The sequence below is a fragment of the Falco biarmicus genome, chromosome W (genome assembly GCF_023638135.1).
Source record: "Falco biarmicus isolate bFalBia1 chromosome W, bFalBia1.pri, whole genome shotgun sequence".
Classification (NCBI taxonomy): Eukaryota; Metazoa; Chordata; class Aves; order Falconiformes; family Falconidae; genus Falco; species Falco biarmicus.
In genome coordinates, this window is record NC_079310.1 from 19,572,986 (window position 1) to 19,590,137 (window position 17,152).

The following is a 17,152-nucleotide window of genomic DNA, read 5'->3' on the forward strand; positions in this document are numbered from 1 at the left end:
ATCAGATGGGGGAGGGGTGGTAGGGGGAAGGAAGGAAAGGGTGGGGAGAAGGGGGAGGGGTAAGAGAAAGATGGGGAAAATGGGGAGGGGTAGTAGGGAGGGGGACAGGAAGTGAGACAGAAGGAGGTGTAGGGAAGGGAAAAGAAGGGGGAGTAGGTAAGAGGGTAGGGAGAGGGAGAGCGGAGGAGACAGGGGTGTAGGGTTGAAGGGAAAGGGAAGAGGTGGAAAGTAGGGATAGGGGGTTGTGGGGAAGGGGGTTGGGGATAAGGGGGAGCGGAGGGATTTGGGAGTAGAGAGGTAGGAGGGTGTTTTGCACCAGGAGGTGCTGGTTCATGATGATCCTGGTAAGAAAGGCACTTAAACTCTGATGTATCATTTAAAATGCTATTTATTAGTCCTAACACTATAAAGGAGAGGATAGTATAGATAATGTTATGTCCTATAAGGTGCTGGGAACACCCAGTTGCGCAGCATTGAATGGGTCTCTGATCAGTGCAGCACACCATGAAAACCCTATCTGTAGAGACAACCCTTTTTGGTCATTTGAGCTCTTATAGGGTTTTCTTACAAGAAAACAACTCTGTTCATTTCTACTGTCAAACAGAAAGGATGTTTAGAATCATAGAATCATTTAGGTTGGAAATGACCTTTAAGATCATCAGGTCCAACTATTAACCCAGGACTGCCAAGTCTACCACTAAACCATGTCCCTAAGAACCACATCTACGTGTTTTTTTGAATGCTTCCAGGGATGGTGATTCCACCATGTCCCTGGGCAGCCTGTTCCAGTGCTTCACAACCCTTTCAGTGAAGAAATTTTTCCTAATATCCAATCTAAACCTCTGAGAAGAGACCTACCCCCACCTGCCTACAACCTCCTTTCAGGTAGTTGTAGAGAGCAATAAGAGCCCCCCTGAGCCTACTCTTCTCCAGACTAAACAACCCCGGTTCACTCAGCCACTCCTCATAAGACTTGTTCTCTAGACCCTTCACCAAATTCATTGCCCTTTTCTGAACACACTCCAATACCTCAATGTCTGTCTTGTAGTGAGGGGCCCAAAATGGAACACAGTGTTTGAGGTGCAGCCTCACCAGTGTGGAGTACAGGGGGACAGTCACTTCCCTAGTCCTGCTGGCCACACTGTTTTGGATACAAGCCAGGATGCTATTGGCCTTCTTGGCCGCCTGGGCACACTGCTGGCTCATGTTCAGCCAGCTGTCAACCAGCAGCCCCAGGTCCTTTTCCACCAGGCAGCTTTCCAGCCGCTCTTCCCCAAGCCTGTAGTGTTGCATGGGATTGTTGTGACCCAAGAGCAGGACCTGGCACTTCTCCTTGTTGAACTTCATACAATTGGCCTTGGCCCTTTGGTCCAGCCTGTCCAGATCCCTCTGTAGAGCCTTCCTATCCTCAAGCAGATCAACATTTCCCCCCTCCCCCCAACTTGGTGTCATCTGCAAACTTACTGAGGGTGCACTCAATCCCCTTGTCCAGATCATTGATAAATATATTAAAAAGGACTGGGCCCACTACTGAGTCCTGGCGAACACCACTTGTGACTGGCCACCAGCTGGATGTAACTCCATTTCCTACCACCCTTTGGGCTCAGCTGTCCAGTCAGCTTTTAACCCAGTGTAGAATACACCCCTCCAAGCCATGAGCAGCCAGTTTCTCCAGGAGAATGCTGTAGGAGGCAGTGTCTACCCATCTCCTCCTGGACTGTGGTGACTTCATTGTGCTCCTTGTCCCAGACTTCCAGTTCAGGGGGCTGAGTACCCTGAGGGTGACTGGTTTTGCTAATAAAGACTGAGGCAAAGAAAGGCATTAAGTACCTTTTCCTCATCCTTTGTGGCAATGTTCTCTGCCACATGCAATAAAGGATGGAGATTATTCTTGGCTCTCCTTTTGTTTCTAATGTATTTGTACAAACATTATTTGTTATCTTTTATGGCAGTGGCCAGTCTGAGTTCTAGCTGGGCTTTTGCCTCTCTAATCTTTGTCCTGCATAACATCACTACTTATAGTCCTCCTGAGTTGCCTGCCCCTTCTTCCAAAGGTGGTAAACTCTCCTTTTTTTCCTGAGTTCCAGCCAAAGCTCTCTGTTCAGCCTAGCTGATCTTCCCCACTGGCTCATCTTTCAGCACATGGGGACGGCCTACTCCTGTGCCTTTAAGACTTCCTTCTTTGAAGAATGTCCAGCCTTCCTGGACCCCTTGACCCTTCAGACCTGTCTCCCAAGAGACTCTGTTGACCAGACTCTTTAAACAGGCCAAAGTCAGCCCTCTGGAAGTCCAAAGTAGTGGTTCTGTTGATCCCCTTCCTTTACTTCTCCAAGAATTGAAAACTATCATCTCATGATCGCTATGCCCAAGATGTCCTCTGACCACTAGTAATTCTATCCCAGCCAAAACCAGCACAATGGCCATTCTGGTGGTTTGGGTCGGCCGTGAGGGCTTCTTGTTTCAGTTCACAAGATTGGTCTCCTCTTTGCCCTGGGGCAGGGATTAGATGGATGCCCCTTGAATAGCCTCCTAGGAGGGTTCCATACCCCTTGTGCATGTTCAAACTTCTTTGTGTCTCTCCGATCCTTTTGGCACACCCCATTCTCTTAAACTACTCTTTACAGAGAACAGAACAGATAGAGCAGGGGCACAGAGAGACAAAGCACTTCAGAATAGGAATAATGCTCTAGGCACTAGTGAGCACAAACAAAACCCTTCAGGAATTCTTCAGAGGTAGGTGAGCCAAAGCCTTGTTGTCTGCATGTGATAGTTACTGGAGACTCCTTCTTGCAGGCGATGGAGGCATCAATCTGCCAACTTGACCTGATGTCTTAGGTGGTTTGTTGTTTGCCAGGAGCTAGGATCCAGAATGTTGCAGAGGGACTGCCAGGGTTTGTCCAGCCCTCCAACTATTACCCCTTTCCTGTTTGTTGTGGTTTAACCTTGGCCAGCAACCAAGTACCATGCAGCCGCTCACTCACTTCCCCTCACCCAGAGGGATGAGGAAGAGAATCGGAAAGGAATGTAAAACTCAAGGGTTGAGATAAGAACAATTTAATAGGTAAAGCAAAAGCCAAGCATGCAAGCAAAGCAAAAGAAGGAATTCATTCACTACTTTCCATCAGCAGGCAGGTGTTTGGCCATCCCCAGGAAAGCAGGGATCCATCACGCATAAGGGTTACTCAGGAAGACAAACGCCATAATGCCAGATGTCCCCCCCTTCCTTCTTCTTCTAGTTTATATACTCAGCATGACGTCATATGGTACGGAATATCCCTTTGGCTAGTTTGGGTCACCTGTCCTGGCTGTGTCCCCTCCCAGTTTCCTGTGCCCCTCCAGCCCTCTCGCTGGCAGGGCCCAAGAAATCAAAAAGTCCTTGATTTAGTATAAACATTACCCAGCAACAAATAAAAACATCAGTGCGTTATTGACATTATTCTCATACTAAATCCAAAACACAGCACTGTATGAGCTACTAAGAAGAAAATTAATTCTATCCCAGCTGAAACTAGGATACTGTTCTTCCATGTAGGCAGGAATAGTACTGTCAAGGGTATCCCAAAGCGTATCAAGAGTGACTACAGAGCTCGGGATGAGGGTAAAGGGCATGGGAGCTCAGATGGTGTCTTCTCAGTCCTGTCAGTGAAGGGGAAAGGCTCACATAGAACCAGATTCATTCAGCAGATCAACACCTGGTTGTGGGGCTGGTATCACACTGATAGATGTTTGACTTCTATAACTATTTGACCCTGTTTGAGGAGTGAGGACTACTGAGCAGGGATGGGATACATTTGACAGTGGGGCAAGAGTGTCTTTGCAAAAAGGCTTGCTAACATACTGAGGAGGACTGTAAGCTAGGTATGTTGCTGGGGGTTACTACAACCTGAAGAGAAATGAAAGTGCAGAAGGCAGAGCAGATATGTCTAGGGGACAGCATGACAGGAGAGGCTTTCATACTTGGCATGTGTAAGGGGCTTAAGGCAGTCCTGCCGAGTTATAGGTTTGGGATATGGTTAATATGGTGAGTTAGTCTTGGCTAACAGCTAAATGCCCACCCAGCTGCACATTCATTCCCCCTCCTCAGCAGGACAGGGGATAAAATAGGGTAAGAAAGCTCATAGGTTGAGATAAACACAGAGATTGTTTACCAGTTACTGTCATGGGCAAAACAGACTCAACTTGGGGGGGGGGGGGGGGGGGGGAATGCCAATTAAAAAAGATTTGGATAGTGAGAAACAAAGACAAGAATCAAAACAACACCTTTCCTCTCCTTCCTCTCCTAGACTCAACTTGACTCCTTCACTCTGATATCTTCTACCCTGCCCCACCTTGCTGAGCGGTGCAGGGGGATACTGGGGGGTTACAGTCAGTACATAGCAGTTTCTGTCTGCTGCTCCTTCCCTCTCACACTTTTCCCCTACTCTGGTGTGGGCTCTCCAACAGGGTGCGGTCCTTCAGGGTAAAGATCTTCAGTGTGAGTTCTCCTTGGGCTTCAGTTCCTTCAAGAAATATCCATCTTCTTGGGCAGGGGTCCTCAAACTACGGCCCGCGGGCCGGATACGGCCCCCCCAGGTTTCTCAATACAGCCCCTGGTATTTACAGACCCCCCCGCCCCCCCCCCCGCCGGGGGTTGGGGGGGGAAACCAAGCAGCCGCAGATGACTGCCTGCCACTTCATCCACGCACCGGCCTCCTGTTTAAAAAGTTTGAGGACCCCTGGTCTTGGGTATTGGTCCTCTATGGGCTGCAGCGAATATCTGCTCCAGCACCGTGGAACACTTCCCTCTCCTTCTCAGCCCTTGGTGTTCCCTCTGCCGTTTCTCTTTTGGGTTCCCCCCTCTTCTCTCTCTGTCTGCTCTCCCCCCTCTCCCCCTCCCCCCCCTTTCTTAAATGTGTTTTCACAGATTTATTAGCTCAGCTTTGACCTGCAGTGGGTCTGTTGCCAAACCAGCTGGGACTGACTGTGCCTGGCACAGGGCAGCCCCTGACCTCTTTCCACAGAGACCACCCTTGCAGACCTCCCACTACCAAAACATTGCCATGTTGTGACTGATTAAGGAACCCCTACAACAGAAGAAGTCTCAGAGAAGATAGGCAAGGATGATGTGCTCATGAAGCTCAGAAAAGAATACAGGAAATAACCACAGCTATTGTAAAGGAAGCTGAACTTATCTGAACTTTCTTAAGACCAAGGGGACCAGAGGGTCACCTTTGCTCCAGATAAATGGCTGTATCAGTTGAGTGGGTCAACTGGTTATGTAAATGGCCTTCCCTAAAATAATCAATAGAAAGTATTATCTCCCTTGAGACAGCCAGACTTACATGGGGGAAGGGTATATGTGTCTCAGCCCAATACAGAGTATAAAAATCGAACAACCAGCAAATTTAACTTTGAAGAGAGCAACTGTCTTGAGCTGACTTCAACCCATGTATTCCTTTCCAGCAACTAAGGATGCCCAGTGTTATGACAATGAGCAGAAAGAGACAGGTAATGGGAATCGTGTTTGTTTTGTGATTCAACTGTATATTGCAATTGCTATATTATGCTTGTGTTGTGATTTTAGTATATTGCTATATCACTCTGCTAAATCAAAATCCCATGTATCATCAAATATCTTCAGCTAAGTAAATTTGGTATTAAAACATTAAAGCCTCCTTCTGTGGAGTATCTAAAAGAACTTGGTCAGAGAGTATTTGACTCTAACACATGTACACCCAATACAGTTACAAGATACCAGACCAGCAGCTTTAGGGCTAAACAATTTATCTCAAAATAACAGTAAGGTAGCAAATACAAATCAGTAGTACAATTACCCAGGTCAAAACAACAGTAAATCTAGTAATTCACTGGGCTAAACTTAATATCCAGGCATGCGAAGACTTACATAACTAAAGTTATCAGGCAGGATGGCTGGAAGCAGGGCATAGTTTCTGTTATGAGTAACTTGGACCAACTGGTGGGATTGGGAATTCCAAATTCCCTAACTGGACTGTCCTTTATTGTGGAGTCACGGAAGCACTATCTGGACTTGATAACCGATCATCACATCCCAACTCTGCTTCCCCTCTGTGCTGGTTCTTTCCATTGTGTGCACAATGGTCAGTTGCTACCTAAATATGTTACGCAAGCTCCATATGGAGTTATAGCCCTATATGGTGCAGGGTCATAATGTGGAGAATTAGCATATAAGGTAGTAATATAGGGACAACTTTTATCCAAGACAAGAAGTGACAGGTGCCCTGCCCCCCTGCAGGCATCCATGTGTACCGGTCCCCAGAAGGCAATCCCCTCTTCTGCTCATATGTTCTGTTGTGATTGGCTGACAGGACCAGCCATGCCTTCCAGTTTACCTAGAAGTACATCAGACTAGAAAGTACCTTCTCTACAAACAAAAGGGGCTGCCATTTTGTTTAAGATGCCATTTTATGGCAGAGAGTTGCCATTTTTTACAATATCACACCTATATGTTCTTAGATCTCCCTCTGATAGGCTGCCCTCATCCTTTGGACCAAGAAGTGCTCAAATATCACAGACTCACAGAATGGTTGAGGTTGGAAGGAACCTCTGAAGGTCATCTAGTCCTACCCCCCTGGTCAAGCAGAACCACCTAGGACCAGTTGCCCAGGACCATTTCTAGAAAGCTTTTGAATATTTCCAAGGAGAGAGACCCCCAAAACCTCTTCCAGTACTCAGTAACCTTCACAGTGAAAAAGTGTTTTCTGATTCTCAGACAGAACCTTCTGTGTTTCAGCTGGCCTGAAGGGGATTCTTCTGTTTTCAGAAAACCAAGTCCAACAGCTGGCCACAGAAATAGCTCATGGAGTCTCAGTGTTGGTAAAAGTGAAAGGCAGTCTCACAGGCACACTGCATTTCTTCTACATCCCTGTGGAGTGGCTGGAAGACAACGGACATATTATGAGCAATCCAGACCAAGTAACTTTGTTGTAATAGCAGGCCGAGCAGGCCAAAGCTGTAACAAGCTGCAGGTGTTGTGAAGGACACATGCAAGGCCAAGGGAGACAAACTGTGTATTCACAGAGAGATAAGAGAGTTGGACAGAAAGATGAGAAAAAGCAGGATGCCCGCACAAGGGGGGAGCAGCATGTGGGCACCACACCTGGACCTATCATAGGGGAGGTGGAAGCGTGTGAACGAGTAGTTTTAACCTATCACCTTTTACATAACAAAGCCTGCGTAGCATGTGTATTTTTAGCTGGGGGTATAAATTGGTGTGGGTCTATTAATAGCACCTGTAGAGTATAAATTGCGGTGAGTCTACTAATAAAGTGGCAATAACTTGATCACATTGGTCGTATAAGTTGTGTCTGAGCCTTCTGCGTCAACAAGTGGCGCCCAAACAGGGACCCTCTCGTCCATGCTTCCAGGAGCGAAGAGGCAGCTCAGAGGGGGCGGAAGAAGCCGGCCGTAGCAGGCACTGCCCCGGTGCCTGGGAAGATGCGCACGCACAACTGTCGAAATTTCGCCCTGATCAGGTGAGGGGTCGGGGAGGAGATGGGGTCCACGCTAAGCAAAGAAGAAGCGGCAGTGCTGAAGTTCCTCCAACATATCCTCTCTAAGAGAGGGTTATCTTATGATGAGGGAAGCCTGAGAAAGTTGCTGTCATGGGCTTCGCAGTGAGGACTGATACCCTCAGTGAGTGTGGCTTTTGAGTTAACGACTTGGGATAAGATCAGCGCAGCACTGTGGGAGGACATTAGTTCAGTCTCTAAAGAAACTGCAAAATTCTCCACAATGTGGAGGTTGATTTTCGAAACTTTGAAAGAAATGAAAGCGGTCAGCAGATGATTGTATGATGCTGCCAGGGAGGGGAACTCCGCGTCAGGAATGCATTTAGGACCTTGGTGGCAAATTCTGACTACTCTTCGCCAAGTGTGGACTAATTCTACTAACGGTGCTAAACCAGAGGAGGCTGTAAATTCCACCGACAGCGTGACTCTTAACACACCGTCAACGATGGCGATTCCAATTCACACCTCTGCTGCCCCCAAAGCTTCTGTCACTGATTGCAGCAACCCTCACAGCACAGGACCAAGTGTGGGAACAGGACAACTCAGACAATGATTCCATTGACACTGATAAACCTTTTGATCCAGGTCCTATAGATCCAGAAAAGGAACCAGACATTTTTCCCCCCAGCATCCCCCCCGATGCACTGACTATTTTTGGGGAGGGTGAAAGGGGGTCTGAGGGACTGGTGGCAGGAATGCAAGTTGGAAACGCTTAAGCAAGGGATTTTGGGAGTCGCTATGGCATGTTCAATATTTTGTCAGATAAATCAACCTCGAGAGTGGCAGCTTATGCGATACGAGGCTGTTAAAGAGTTAAACAAAGCAGTGCAGGAAGGGACGATTCATAATACATTTGCTATGTCCCTTCTTGAAGTGATGGCAGAGCCTTATACACTCACACTGCACGATTGGAAGTCATTGCATTGTATGGCACTAACTGATACAGTCTATGATGTGGTTATCTGATTTTTGTGAGCTATGTGTAGTGGCCTTGATTGAAAACCTTAATCAGGGAATTGCTGTTAACTAGGAGCAGTTGGCTGGAGAAAATTAACTGTGCCAATTCTGTGACTCAGGCAAGGTATCCCAGGGACAACTATCTGCAAATGAATGAGATGGCTATTAAGGCAGTCAGGATGCGGGAGTCTTGCCAGTCTTGCCGGGTCCTAGAGAGTCACTAACTTTAATACTAACTTTATTGATTGGCTTCAGAATATTTTGCAACAACAAGTCGAGCATGAGGAAGCTCAAGGGTTGCTTTTAAAACAACTAGCTATGATAATGCCAAGGAAAATTGTAAACAGGCGACTTTCACAATCACAACCCCAACATGTGTCAAATGATTGTAACGCAGAACTCAGCAGACTCCCAGGCTAAGTTCTGGAATGTAGCACAACACTTTTTTTTTTTGCTTCTCTAGTCTCTTCTGTAAGAATAGTACACACTCTTAACTTGCTTATTAAATTAGGCTGCTAGCTTGCTAAAGAAAGTAATACTACAAATACTATTCTTCTTTTTTCCTGGCTTATTAACAGATGTTGATTCTGTCTGTCATATGTTGCTACAGAACCGAGTTGCTATTGATTGTTATTATTAGCACAGGGACACAAGTCTGAAGACTTTGATAGGATGTGTTACGTGAATCTGAGTGACCACTCTGAATTAATCCACAAAAGCATACAAAACTTAAAGGCCTTAAACAAAGATCTGCAGCAGAGCCAGGGGCGGGATGCCTTTGGTTGCTTCTCACGGCTGGGAAACTTTGGGCTGTGGATCAAGAGTATTACAGGATTTATTATAATTATCTTAACCACCTTATTGATGTTTGCCTTATGTCTCCCATGCCTTTTCTCCTGTGTTCAGTGTTTAGTTGATGGTAACATAAATCAGGTCATGGTCACCCAGCTACACAAAACCTTTGCCTTGTCACAGTTAACAAGCAAAAAAGAGGAGGATAGAGAATGTCTGAAGAGAGATATAGGAGAGGAAGCTGGAGAATATTTGACCTAACAAGAGATGAGAGAACAGCTAGGTATTGTGAAGGAGAGTAGGAAAGATGAACATGGTTATCTAGTGATAAATAGGCGTCTGCATGCTTGTAGTGATATAACTATGTAACTGCATGAATGGTTTCTGCCCTGAGCCTGGTGGTGCATGCAGCTGCGGTTTGTGTCCGGGCTCAGAGATGTAAATATGGACTTCTCTGTTATAATAAAGTTTCTCTGGTTGCATTAAAAAAAAAAACAAATGGTAAAATGAAGGGAATAACCCCAGAAGGCACGATTAGAGAAAGCATGTTATGTTTTGAACTTTCTGAATATCTCTGCTGACCATGCAGTGCCTCCCATTGTGCGGCACTTTGTGTTAATTGGTGACAAGCAGCAAAAGCACGAAGGTGTCTTAGTATGCATGAAAGACCCTCATACCGGGCATTGGTCGGGACCGCGTGAATTGTTAACTAGAGGGAGAGGTTATGCTTGTGTTTCTACAGATGAAGGTCTGCGATGGATACCTGCTGGCTGTGTGCGGCCTGAGCTTAGTGTGCCGGATCATGGGAGCACTGCTGCCGCCAGTCAACCCAACAGCTAATGTGTGGTCTCCATACTGAACCAGGCCTTGTTTGGTGTGCCCTTCCTGACTTGCAAATATTGTTGCCAAAAAGTGAATGTATGTGGGGAATGAAGAATCTTACTGAAAGTCTTGATATTTAGGATAATTGATTACCTCTGTATAATGTTAACCCAAAAGAAGATGGTATTGTTTGCACTTTGAATGTTGATAGTTGTTTTTATGTAGATGCTAATGTAGTAGGAGGCTATGATGGGATCATGACACCCACATAAATCAGCACATGAACGTGTTGATAAGCATAATGCGCTTAAACGCAATATAGCTTTGGATGAAGCATGTAATGATGTAGTTGATTTATGGAACTGATGGGAACGTATTGCAGCGGTTCTTCTCTTATCCAAAGTAACAGCAGGGAAAGCATTAAAGAGTTAAATCACCTTGTTTGTTAGGCAGTTACGAATGTGAGTCAAATTTGCCACTATTACATACAAAACAGAGCAACTATTGGCTTTTTGTTGTCGGCTCAAGAACATGGCTGTGAGGATTTTGATGTTATGTGCTGCATGGATTTTAGGCGCCCCATTGCAGCAACATGTTATCAAAATCAGAAAATGTCAACCTTTTTGGTATCAATTCACTCAATTGGCAGTATTGTTTGTTTGCTATTGCCTTGGTTGCCGTCATGTTTGCAAGGGCCCTGCAGAACATGGCAAACATGGTATTAGCTGTTCAGAAACAAAAAGGGGGAAATTATAGAATTGTAGAGAACAGAGACAGTGGGTTGTTTTGACATTGATAATGTGCAGTTTTGGCCTTACTTTAGCGATGTGCAGCTGAGATCCTGCAGCAAAGAGTTAAATAACTTTGAGGGAGTATGAGGAGAAACTAGGATGCGACAGAAAGAAAGAAAGAATGTGATCTCACCTCTAGAAGATAAGGAAACAGCACGAACAGTAGAGAGTAGCCTATGGTGAACAGCGCTAAGGAAAGTGTTGTATGAATTTGACTGATCACTCAAACTCTATTCATAAGCAGCTTGCTGAGTTGAGAAAAAATGTACAGGCCATAAAGATTGAGAACGGGTTAATGGACTGACTACAGAATTTAGGAATTACTGAATGGTTAAAATATTTGTTTCTGCATGGGATAGCGGTATTAATTGCCATTGTAATCTTTTTAATGATATTGGGCTGTGTGTGGAATTGCTATATGAGAATTATGAACAGAATAATAAAAGGGGTCTGGATCACTCAAAAACAAAAAGAGGGATTTGTGGAATGGCTGGAAGACAACGGACATATTATGAGCAATCCAGACCAAGTAACTTTGTTGTAATAGCAGGCCGAGCAGGCCAAAGCTGTAACAAGCTGCAGGTGTTGTGAAGGACACATGCAAGGCCAAGGGAGACAAACTGTGTATTCACAGAGAGATAAGAGAGTTGGACAGAAAGATGAGAAAAAGCAGGATGCCCGCACGAGGGGGGGGAACAGTGTGTGGGCACCACACCTGGACCAATCATAGGGGAGGTGGAAGCGTGTGAACAAGTAGTTTTAACCTATCACCTTTTACATAACAAAGCCTGCGTAGCGTGTGTATTTTTAGCTGGGGGTATAAATTGGTGTGGGTCTATTAATAGCACCTGTAGAGTATAAATTGCGGTGAGTCTATTAATAAGGTGGCACTAACTTGATCACATTGGTCGTATAAGTTGTGTCCAAGCCTTCTGCTTCAACACGTCCCTAGGAACGTATTTAAAGATTTATATTGGAATATGAATTAGTTGTTTTCTGCAGAACTTGGAAAGGAGATTAGTCTTAGAATTTGAGCTATGGCTTCATGAGCTGCTTACAGTTCCAGCCATGGCACTTCTTCTGCCAGATCCCTAATGAAGTTTGTAGTTGAGATAGTATGCTTTCGTTTGCATTTCTAACTTCTCCTTTTCGACCCTGCTTGTGTGTTTGTTCCTAGGCAATGAATAAATGTTACTTCCTGTTTCCGAATTTGAAGAGAAACATAAGGGATATTACTTTGGTAAACCATGCTTGTTTACCCTACTACTTCTGATAAAACAAGAGCCTTTACAATAATATGCTTGTTGCGACGGAGGGAAGACACAGTCACTCAATATGAGTGATCAGCAGACTTCGTTTATTGTCCCTTACAGTCACCTTTTATGCCTTGTTATAATTAGCTCATACATATTACAAAAGTTAAGCTCATTATTGGTTAGTTGCCTAAATACCAAGCCCGCCCCTAGTTTCTCTTCTGTAGTTATCTGTTCCCACCTGCAACATTCTTTTCCCACCAAAATCTTCCTGTTATTGTGTAACAAGGACAGCCAAAGACAGTGTATTTTGCTTTACTTCAGATAAGCTGAGAGCGATGTGCATTTTTGTCCAGCCAGCTGGACTATGTCTATGTGACCCTTTTCAGCTAGCCAGTTATCCACAATTCCCCCGTTTTTATTTTGGGCGACACAGGCCTGGTTGACCATTTTCAATAACAGCGTTTTAACACAGGAACATACACAGCCAACTTATAAAATCTCAGTTCAGAAGTATAATTCCTGAAATACTTGAAAAATAAAGTTAGCTTGAAGCTTTAATTTAGATGCTCTTTCTGTTCCAGTGATATAAAAAGTTTAAAAAATTCAAAGGTAATTTTAAAGTTCTGAACATGGACTAATGCAAGCTCAAAACCCAAAAAGAAACCAAACTGATGTTTGACTAGGAATATTTGCAAATATTTTAGTGGAAAATCCCTGACCATTAACAATTTTCTGTCCAAATAACAACTGCCCTTATGCAACCAACCAGTCCATACATTTTCTGAAGAATACCTCATTGATATCAAAGAATTAACAAAGGGAAAAAATTAGTTCTAAGCTATATACATTCATAAGTGGATTTTTCAATAGTTACATACAGATTTACACACTAAGCCATAATGGCTTGTAGGTGATACACACAAGAAGAGTACGTTGCTTATCTGTCTGAATGTCTATGCTAAATTTGACAACTGTGCCACAAGCCAAGCCTACATGGGTGCTGTATGTTATGCACGTTCCTTAACAAACAGAAGTATAATAGACAAATTCCCAAGATCTAGTCCCCAACCTAATTATATTATTTTGTAGCCAATTAAGGAAAATAACACAAATGTGCATATCTACATGTGCACACACCTTTTAGTTCAGAACCGATCTGTGATAAAAGGCCTTAGCCTTATGGCATCATCGAATCTTAACGAGTACAGTAATTAAAAATGCAGTCTTACTGTAAGTGCGATTTATGCTGACATTCCCTCAAATGCTACACGTGAGTATTTCTCACTCAACTGCCTCAAGTTAAAATAGTAGTATTTGTTAATATGTATTAAAAAATCATTAATTCTCTAGAATAGCAGTTGACTTCCATAACACTATGTAAGCAAAAGAGGCTTAAGATGGGTTTTCTGAATGCTAACAATTTATTTTAGACTGTCTAAACTCAGGTCTTGAAAGATTTCACTCTGCCAGACGTAGAAACACTGTTGCACTCCAGTTGTGATATCCCTTTTCCCAAGTTGTCACATGCACATCTCGCTCAAGCAACATTATTGTTAAAGTTTCTCTCTGCTACATAAAAGCATATTGCACTTGTAGATATAAAAGACAGCACCCTTACTTAGATTATTACCTTATTACCTCATAACTCTTAGTATACCTTGTATCTCTGATTTCATCACTTCAAAAATTCACCAGAAGCAGATAAAACCACAGCATCAGACTAAACTACACCTTAACTGCTGATTCAAATAAAGGCATTCTCTTCAGATATGCCTAATGCTTACAAATAATTTTGGCTGGTTTTGATCAAAAAACTATTATTACAATAATGATCAAAAATAATAATCCCGTTTGCAAAATGCCTTTAAGCCAGCCTCCTAGTCCCAACCAATTTCCACATTCAGAATACAGCATAAATACAGAATACAGAATAAATTATCTCCATCAAGGCAAAAAGGCTTCTCGTTAAACACAGAGATGTTTGCTAGTTCAAGGCAGAAACCCATTTCTTGTAGGGGACATCTGAAGCACTTTTTTTTTTTTTTTTTTTTGTGGGTTTGTAATCAAGTCCGTATTTTTCCTTGAGGAGCTTAAGCTGTTCCTCTTGTTTCAGGAGTGTTTCCAGCTCTGATTTGTCGAATAGGTCCGTATTTCCCAAAAATATCACACATTTCCTCCGCTGTGATTTTATACGGCAGGTTCCGAATATAAAGGATCCGATTGACCTCTGGGGGCAGCCGGATGTCAGCTCGCTTGGCCGCTTGCATCGCCATGGCGCCGATCGGAGGGGGGGGGATGGTGCCGCCTTGGAGAGAAACCGCGGCCGGGAAGGGGCCTGCCGGGCTGCGCGCCGCCGCTCGCCGTTGCCGCGGGGGTCACGGACGCTATCCCATACGCTAATAACCCGAGGAATTCCTTTTTACAATCTATGTCCTGAACGCTCCGCTTTTCTAAAAAGCATTTGAGCGAATCGTACGTCGCTTGTCTCTCCGTATCTTCGTCAGCGCTGTTGCAGCCTTTGCGAGACTTCGGCGACGCGTGGCCGGCGGGACCCTCTGTAGGTGCTCCCGGGCGCGGGGACTGTGCCCTTCCGCCTCCTGCGCTGCTTTCAGCACCGGTACCCGAATCTCCGTCGAGCCGTGGCTCGCAGGTTCAGCCCTCTCTAGGGTCCCTGTTCGGGCGCCATTTGTCGCGACGGAGGGAAGACGCAGTCACTCAATATGAGTGATCAGCAGACTTCGTTTATTGTCCCTTACAGTCACCTTTTATGCCTTCTTATAATTAGCTCATACATATTACAAAAGTTAAGCTCATTATTGGTTAGTTGCCTAAATACCAAGCCCGCCCCTAGTTTCTCTTCTGTAGTTATCTGTTCCCACCTGCAACATTCTTTTCCCACCAAAATCTTCCTGTTATTGTGTAACAAGAACTGCCAAAGACAGTGTATTTTGCTTTACTTCAGATAAGCTGAGAGCGATGTGCATTTTTGTTCAGCCAGCTGGACTATGTCTATGTGACCCTTTTCAGCTAGCCAGTTATCCACATATGCTTCAGATTTTTATGCTGATAATGTGAGGGGAGAGAACTTTAAAGGTAGTTTTATGTAATAGGGAATGAATCCTTAATGAAGGCTGAAGGTTGAATAGAGGTTTATATGCAAAGTATTTTGGATGAAAAAAGCAAATAAGGATTGTGCTATTAATAAGCAGAATACATATCTGTTTCATAAAGTATAGTTAGATCCTAGAGTTCTATAGAGTAGAATAGTTTAGTTGGAAGGGACCTACAATGATCATCTAGTCCATTCTGCTATAGAAGAGTTGTCCACTCTCATTCTAGCTCTTTTAGGAGGTTTAGAATATTGATTTTTTTTCTGCATTCAAGGGTGGGTGGGTGGGTGTGATTTTCAATTACATGTTGAGAAAGAGCACAGGGATTTAAACGGTTTCTGTGTCTAGAAACCTGGGTTGGGACAAGTTATTGCTGTCACACTGATTTTTATCAAAGCTTGTGATAATATCTCAATCTAAAACTTTTTTAAAAGAATAACTTTAAAGAAAGTATCTGCAAATGTCAGTCACTGATCTTGTGAGCTAGGATAGAACTGAAGCAAGCAATTTCCTTGCTTCTGTTAGGTGATGGTGCATGCATTGATAAGTGAAGTGAATGATGTACCGTGCTTTGGGAATCTCTGGGCATTATGTGTGTGGTAATGTATTTTTTGTCATGCTTGCATTTAGAAGTTGTCCTGGGGACAAAATGAGCACTTAAGGGATGACTAGAGAATTTTAACATCCCTTAAAACAAAACCCCTCTGAAGGGAAAGAAACTTCAGAAATAGCTATTTTTTTCCTTCAGCCTTAGAGTCTACTTTTGTGAAGTTTTTTGAAGCATCTAGGAACAAGTTTGTTAAACGTCTGGATTCTTGCATCAGGAGTGTCAGGTGTTGTCAGATCTGTGTGTGTCAAGAGAAGTGCAGCAGTACCTATATTGTTTCTCAAACGAACGGCTTTCAGATGTTGTTCAGCATGCATCAGTCCAGCTGTTTAGGCAGTTAGTGAAAGCTCATTTTGTTGATGATACTACATGTCCTGTCTTCTCTCTTTCTGTGATGCCATGCAGGTTGAATGATCCTAAGATGTCAGAAGCAGAGCGTCAGTCAAAGGAAAGTGAACGGGCAGACCGCAGCTTGTTTGTTCAAGAGCTTCTACTGTCCACTTTGATGCGGGAAGAAAGTTCCTCCTCAGATGAGGAAGAACGGGGAGAGATTGCTGATTTTGGTGCTATGGGCTGTGTAGATATTATGCCTCTAGATGTTGCTTTAGAAAACCTAAATTTAAAAGAGAATAGTAAAGGAAATGAGCCTCCTCTTTGATGGCATCCCACTTTGCAGACAATGTCCTCTGTGCTGTATTTGCCAATGAAAGTGGACAACAACTATTTTGGGTTTGTTTTGGTGATTGTAATTTCAGGTCTGTCACTCTTGTTACGTTGTGTACATTCAAAGGAAGAGAGAAAAGATATATATGATAATCATTTCCACTTAACCAATTTTTACTTTTAGCAGGTAAATATAGGTTGCAGAGAAAAAGCTCTGCGTCCTGTAGCTTGACGTGCAAAAAGCTCTCCTAATACTCCACATTCAAACTGAAGAGGAAAAAATGAAAAATCTCTAATGAAGCTGCTGTGTGTATTTATGAATATTAATGAATAAAAATTGCTTGGATGGTTTACCTTAACTACAGCATGATTTTTTTTGCAGCGTGCATGAGTTTTAGTGACCTTGTCATTTAAAAAATGTAAGTACAAGGAGTAAAACTATAAAATCCCAAAGCTTTCCCATTATTCAAAGGTAATGTGACAAAAAAAAAAAAGAAAAAAAAAAAATAATGCTCGCTAGCAGTTCGTGGCTGTGAATTAGCCTTTTGAGTAACACATGACCAGTAACCTTTTTATGTGATCTCCCTGCGTATTGATGCAAACTCTGCAGCGGGCTATGTTTTTG

General features: G+C 43.7%; 1 long non-coding RNA gene across 1 annotated transcript; it reads left to right on the top strand.

The window, feature by feature from the left end:
- Positions 1-11,974: 11,974 nt before the first annotated feature.
- Positions 11,975-16,886, top strand: LOC130142007 (uncharacterized). The gene is made up of 2 exons (XR_008819255.1): positions 11,975-12,131; positions 16,270-16,886. It is a non-coding gene; the product is annotated as an uncharacterized LOC130142007 (long non-coding RNA).
- The last annotated feature ends 266 nt before the right edge of the window (positions 16,887-17,152 follow it).